This window comes from Cynocephalus volans, chromosome 8, assembly GCF_027409185.1.
Source record: "Cynocephalus volans isolate mCynVol1 chromosome 8, mCynVol1.pri, whole genome shotgun sequence".
Classification (NCBI taxonomy): Eukaryota; Metazoa; Chordata; class Mammalia; order Dermoptera; family Cynocephalidae; genus Cynocephalus; species Cynocephalus volans.
Window position 1 is genome coordinate 84616268 of NC_084467.1, and position 6765 is coordinate 84623032.

The window sequence follows — 6765 nt, forward strand, 5'->3', positions numbered from 1 at the left end:
GAGAGGAATTGTGGTTTCTGTGGCCATTTCTGGGGAGAGAAAGAGATATAAGAAAGGTAGATGGGAGTAAGGTTATAGACTGACTTACAAAGTGGAATATTTTGGGGTAGCAATTTCTGAGCCCCTATACCAAATATAGTATTCTTGATTATCAAATTGTTTTCTTTCATCACTTTAAATATATCATTACACTATCTCCTGGCCTACAAGATTTCTGCTGAGAAATCAAATGATAGCCTTATGATGGTTTCTAGTATGTGGTAAGTTGCTTTTCTCTTGCTCCTTTCAAAATTACCTCTTTATCTTTGACTTTTGAGAATTTGATTACAATGAGTCTCAGTAAAGATTTCTTCAGATTTAATCTATTTGAGGTTCTTTGGGCTTTACAGATCTGAGTGTTCATGTTCCTCTCCAGTTTAACTCCAGTAAAACTTTTAAGTTTTCTGTTATTTCTTTAAATTAGCTTTCTGCTCTTTTCTCTTTCTCTGCTCTTTTGTGACTCTCATAATGAATACACTGGTTTATTTTATGGTATCTCAAAAGTCCTTTGGCCTTTCTTCACTCTTTATTCTTTTTTTCTTTTTGTTCATCTGACAGGGTAATTTAAAATGACCTGTCTTCAAGCTTACTAATTCTTTCTTTTGCTTGATCATCTACTGTTGAAACTCTCAGTTGAATTCGGTTCAATAATTGGGTTTTTGAGTTCCAGAATTACTGTTTGGTCTTTTTTATGGTTTCTGTCTCTTTGTTGAACATCTCATTATGTTCGCATATTATTTTACTGATTTCATTTGGTGTCTCTCTATGTTCTTTTATAGCTCAATGAGCTTCTTGAAGATGATTATTTTAAATTCTTCAGCAAGCAATTTGTAGATCTTCCTTTTTTTTTCAATCAGTTACCAGTGTTTATTTTGTTCCTTTGGTAGTGTCATTTTTCCCTGATTATTTATGATGTTTGTGGCTTTGCATTGTTATCTGTGCACTTGAAGAAATAGGCACCTTTCCCAGTCCTTACAGACTGGCATTGGTGGGAAAAGCCTTTCACCAGTCTGCCAATCTGTAGATTCTGAACAGGCTAGCAGGTATGATCCCTGAATGGACTTTCTGCTGAAATCTTTGGGTGGGATGACCTGATACATGAGCCATTTGGTGGGTGGACATGTGACTGCATGTACAGGGATGGGTCTGGAGCCCGGGTCTACTAAAGTTAGCCTGGATCTTTGGACCATGTGTACCAGCCTGGTGCTAGGGTACACTTGGGTGGGCCAGTTGCCTGGTTTTGCATGGTAGTCCTGAAGCCTGGGTCCACAGGGTGGAGAGACATTCCTGGAGCTTGTGTATACTGTGTCCATGGGGGCTGACCTGGTACCGGGATGTGCCTTAAGCCTAAGACCACACAGACCAACCTGTAGCTTGAAATCAAGAGATTCAGAGATCCTGGGTCCATGGGCCTGGCTTAGAACCTGGGCTGTGTGGGCTAGCTGGGAACTGGGGAAGGTCTGGAGCCTAAGTCTTCAAGGGCAGGCTTGAGTCCTTGGTCCATGGAAATCATCCTGGATACTGAGTCTTGGGAGCTGGTCTAGGGCCCAAGACTCCAGGAGCCAACCTAGCACTGGGGCAGGCCTGGATCCTGGACTACAGGGGTAGGCCTAGAGACTGGGTTTATGGGCATCAAGCTGGCACTGAGATGCACTGGGCCATGCCTGGTTCAGGGCTACATGGTGAAGTTGGGTGCTTATTTCACTCTTCTTCTCCTGCATGGAGGGTATCTTTCTCCATGTTGTGTGGACTGAGCTTGGGGGAGGGGTGAAGTTGGTAATATGAAATTGTCCTTTCTACACTCTTCCATATGACTTTTCTTATTTCTGTCCTCCATTCAAGTGCTATAATCTCTCACGTGGATTCCTTAGCCCTTGTGAAGGTATTTTTGCACATGGATATTTGTTCAAATTGATGTTTCCGAAAGGGGAAGAGAGCTAGAAAGTCCTGTTCTAGCATCTTGCTGATGTCACTTTCTCTGCAATATGCATTTTTAATTAAGCTAAGTCTACCTTTAAAAAACACTACACCACATCAGCATAGTGCAGATATGTTATAACAGAGTATTATCAATTCCTACTCCTTATCTCTTATAATATTATTGTCATTCATTTTATTTACCTCTATACTACCATCATCCAATACATTATTTTTATTATTATTATTTTAAATAGTTATCTTTTATATCAATTAAGAATAAGAAAAATATAAGGATTATATTTTACTTTCATTTTTTTCCCTCTCCAACACCTCCTTTCTTCATGAAGATCTGAATTTCAAACCTATATCATTTCTTTCTCCCTGAAGAATTTCTTTTAACATTTCTTCCTAGATAATTTTCTGGTGATAAATTCTCTGAGGTTTGTTTGTCTGAGAAAGTCTTTATTTTTCCTTCATTTTTGAAAGAAAATTTCATTGAATACAAATTTGAGGTTGGTGTTTTCTCTCAAAACTTTGCTTCATTCTACTCTTCTCTTGCTTACACAGTTTCTGGATAGAATTTAGCTCTGATTATTTCTTGCTCCTCAATAAGTAAGCCTTTTTGTTAATTTTTTTCTGGATTTTTTCAAAATCTTTTTCTTCTTAGTTATTTTTGTTGTTGTTGATTTTCAGTTTAAATACTATGTGGCTAAGCGTAGTGATTTTTTGTTTGTTGGGGTTTTTTTTTTTTGGTATTTCTCAAACTTAATGTTATTTGAGCTTCTTAGACTTCTAGTTTGGTGCATGTCATCCTATTAACATATATTCAAGCTCTCTGATTTTTTTCTTGGCCATCTCTAGTCAATTGATTAGCCCATAAAAGGTATTTTTCATTTCTGTTACAATGTTTGTAATTTCTATCTTTCCTTTAGATTCTTTCTTAGAATTCTCATTTCTCTGCTTACATTACCATTTGTCTTTGCACATTGTCTATGTTTTCATTAGAGGCCTTAAGATAATAATTATAACTATTTCAAACCTCTTTTTTTGATAATTCCAACATCATATATGTCATATTTGAGCCTGCTTCTGATGTTTACTTTGTTTCTTCACTCTGTTTTTTCCTGCCTTCTAGCATGTTTTGCATGCCCTGTAATTTTTGTTGAAAGTTAGATATGATATATACAGTAATAGAAAATAAGGTTAATAGATCTTTAGTATGAAATTTTATGTTAATCTGACTGGAGCTGTAGGTTCAAGAGGTTTTAAATTCCTCTAGTTTTCTTTTTTTGTCTGCTTTTGACCTTGGTCTTCACTAAATACTTCTCAGAGACAGTCTGTGTCTTGTAGCCCCCCCCCCCCCCACACACACATACACACTGTTATACTGGAGCCCACTGGTGTGGTGGTAAGGTGTGGGAAATGCATTCTATGATATTATGATTAAATCTCAGTTGGCCTGTGTCCCTGGGCCATGACCATCACAAGTGTTTCTTAGATGAGATAGGAAGGCTGGGGTGGGGGGCGGGCAGGTTACACTTCCTTCAAGTGTGATAAGGCTCTGGTAATGGGAATGTCTCTTCTTCTGGAGAGTTGATCTTTGTTATGGAGAGCACTCTGGGCATAATTTACAATGGTCACTCTAATCCTACTCCTGCCAGAGTCAAGAAGAGCTCTTTTTTAGATTGTCACCATGAGAAGCTGGTAGGGATTTTGGAGGTAAAACCTATGAAAATGTGGGCTTCCCCTGAGACTGTGGCCCCCAGGACTTTCTTATAGGCATCCATACTCAGCCTCCAACAATTCATCAAAATGTGGTTCCAATGGCTTCTGCTTCCAGTAGGCAAATCACACCTGTGACTCTCTAATTTTGCCTTTCTCTCCAGATTTCAAGTGACAGTTTTCCCTGTGACCTCAGATCTCTAACGGGTCCAAGAAAAGTAATTAATTTTCAGTGTAGTCAACCTCTTTTTAGTTTAAGAATGGGAATAATGACTTCCAAGCTCTTTTCACATTAGAGCTGATTGCAGAAGACTATATAGGGTAATATTTTAAAAAGCAATGATCTTGAGGAAGTAGAACAACAAATCTTTACACTTAATATGTTCTGGGCTCTGTATTATGTCCTTTACATAGAGTCTCATTTAAAAGATACAACAAATCTATAAGGCAGTTGTCACTAAGTCATACTGCCTTGTGTTTCAGAAATCTTTGTCTGTCATATTTAAATGGAAAATATTATTTAACAAAATTTTATTCAGGAGAAAATATTTTGTTCTTCAGGATTAAACTGTATTAATCACTGAAACACTGTGTGACAAGCAGATTCCATGTTGAGACAAGGCCTGAGGTTTCTATCAAAGTCTTTTTTTTTTTCTTCTGTTTGGTCTTTAAGTGAATTACATTTTATTCATACGATTCTGGGATAAGATTAGGATATTTTTTAAAAAATAAAATTACAGTTTATTTTTTTATAAAGGCCAATTCTCAGCAACTGGGAAAATTTGTTTTCTTTAGAATATATTTCAAATAAAGAGAAGTTTGATAGGACAATTGCTGGGATGCAGAAATCCTTACTAACATATAAGAACTGTACAAAAAAATGTTGTAATATATGGCATTGTATTTTCTTCAGGAAAACAAGCCTCCTGGGACCCAATTCTTTGATACTAATCACAGGAGTAATTAGAGATGATATTGGTGAGTGTTCATAAATGCTTTTCGTGTCAAGTGCAAATACACAGCAAAGGTGTCTTCCTCCTCCCACCGAGCTGGTGGCCTGACAAGTTCATCTCTAGGACTGGTTTCACTACTGCTGATTATGGAGACTTGTCACACATATTACCAAGATGAAGTTGGAATATTTGAAGGCAAGTGAAAGCCTTTCTTTAATTATAGTTGTTTTGCCTCTAAATAACAGTTCTGAGGTTTGAAGAAAAGTAAAGCAAATAGGAGGAGGTTGTAAAGCAAACTTGAGCATGTAAAATTAGATTTCCCTAGCAAGCATCTAAATAAAAGTACTAGCATAGAGCCCCGCAAAATTCTCCACCACATATTTATGTAAATTTCACCACAAATTTAAGAAAGCAGAGGACATCTAAGCTAAAAGACTTTATATCCAGAAACACTGGTATTTAAATGTGGAATAAAACTACATTGTGACCAGGTTGTTTTCAAGTGTCATGGAGAGATTTAATCGAGAGAGTGTAGGCAGTACTGGTGGCAGAATTTTGTGTCATTAAGTACAGAGATCAGTCTAAGCATGCTGGCTGCATAAAATATGGAAATCAATTAAGAATAAGGGAAAAAAAGAGAGGCAATTTCTGTAATATTTCTCATGAAGGCTGAGAGCAGGGGGAGGAGAGTGAGATTAGACAACAGAAGGTATTTTGTGAAAATTAGGGGGCTTACTGGTAGTAATTTATTTTGAGAAGCCTAAAAATTATATTATTCTTCTTACGCCTGTCATTACTGGCCAGTGAGAAGGTTAATGTCACTTCAGAGTTTTCCATGAAGAGACACCCTCATAAAGTTTCCCTGCTTAATGCAATGCAACACAGCAAGTTGTTGGGAAACTCACTAGCAGGGTTGCAGTGCAAATTCACGGGCCCCACTCTGATCAATGGATTGAGCAGTCTCCTAGGAACAGGGCCAAGAACACAGAACAAATGGAGGTCTGTTTGAGTGCCTGATGGGCAAGCTGCAGTGTGGCAGAATTAGTGCTTCCAACAAGGACAATAGAGACTTATTAGGGAAAAGATGTACATTGAAGCCTCTGAAAGGTACCTGTAATATTTTTCCCCCTCTGGAGAAGTCATGCTTCCAACATTTATGGAGGTTGAAATTCTAACCTGGTTAAATACATTTAGGCTCTTTCTTTTCTTAGCTGTCACTAGGCATTTATAACTGGCATCAAAACAAAATAAGTTCACAGGAGATTTGCTGAAATGTCTTTTATGATGGATGTTCCTCAGAAGGCTGATTATTGTGAAGCTAGAAATGTACTTCAGTGATTCTTGATTTTAGGCACTAATGGAGAAGAGAAATGGGGCAAACAATCCAAATCAGGGGAATGGTAAAAAGCATATATTTTTTGGCTGTGGAAATGCTTTCTATGATATTTTTCCAGAATATGTACTTTCATAAATTTGAAAAGATTTTTTTCTCCTTAAAAACCCTTCAATTGTTCCCATCACCTGTAGGATAAAGTCCATAATCCTTAATATGCCCGTTGTGATCTGTGACCTACTTCTGTTTCTATAGTTTTGCGTTCTCCAATCATACTAAATTATTTGCTGTTCTTTTAATTCCTGTAGTTTTCCATGAGCTAAAGTGTGATTGCAATTCCCTATTCCTCTTTTTCCACTTGGCAAGTTTTTACTCTCCTTCTATGATAAAGTCATTCTCTCTGTGAATATTTTTCCTTCTGCTAGTCACTTCACCGGGAGATACTAACAAGCTCTCCTCTATGGTTTTCCAGAATTTTGTCCCTACTTCTGCCTCAGAACTAATGTCATCATAGAATAATTGTCTACTTATGTGCCAGTTTTTTTTTAATCAAAATTGAGAGCTACTTGAGGCCAGGGACCAGTTGGAATTCCCAGATATTCCAATAGCAGTATAATAAATGGTAAATGCCCAACGGACTGAGTTATGAAAAGTGAAGTTAAATCAGAAGACTGCAGGAAGGGAGATACTCTGGGATTTGTCTTTTATGGGAGATAATTCACACAGTACAAAAATCTTCCCAGAATTAATTCACAATTAACATTTCATATGTGCTTTTACCCCTTAAGTTATAGAGAC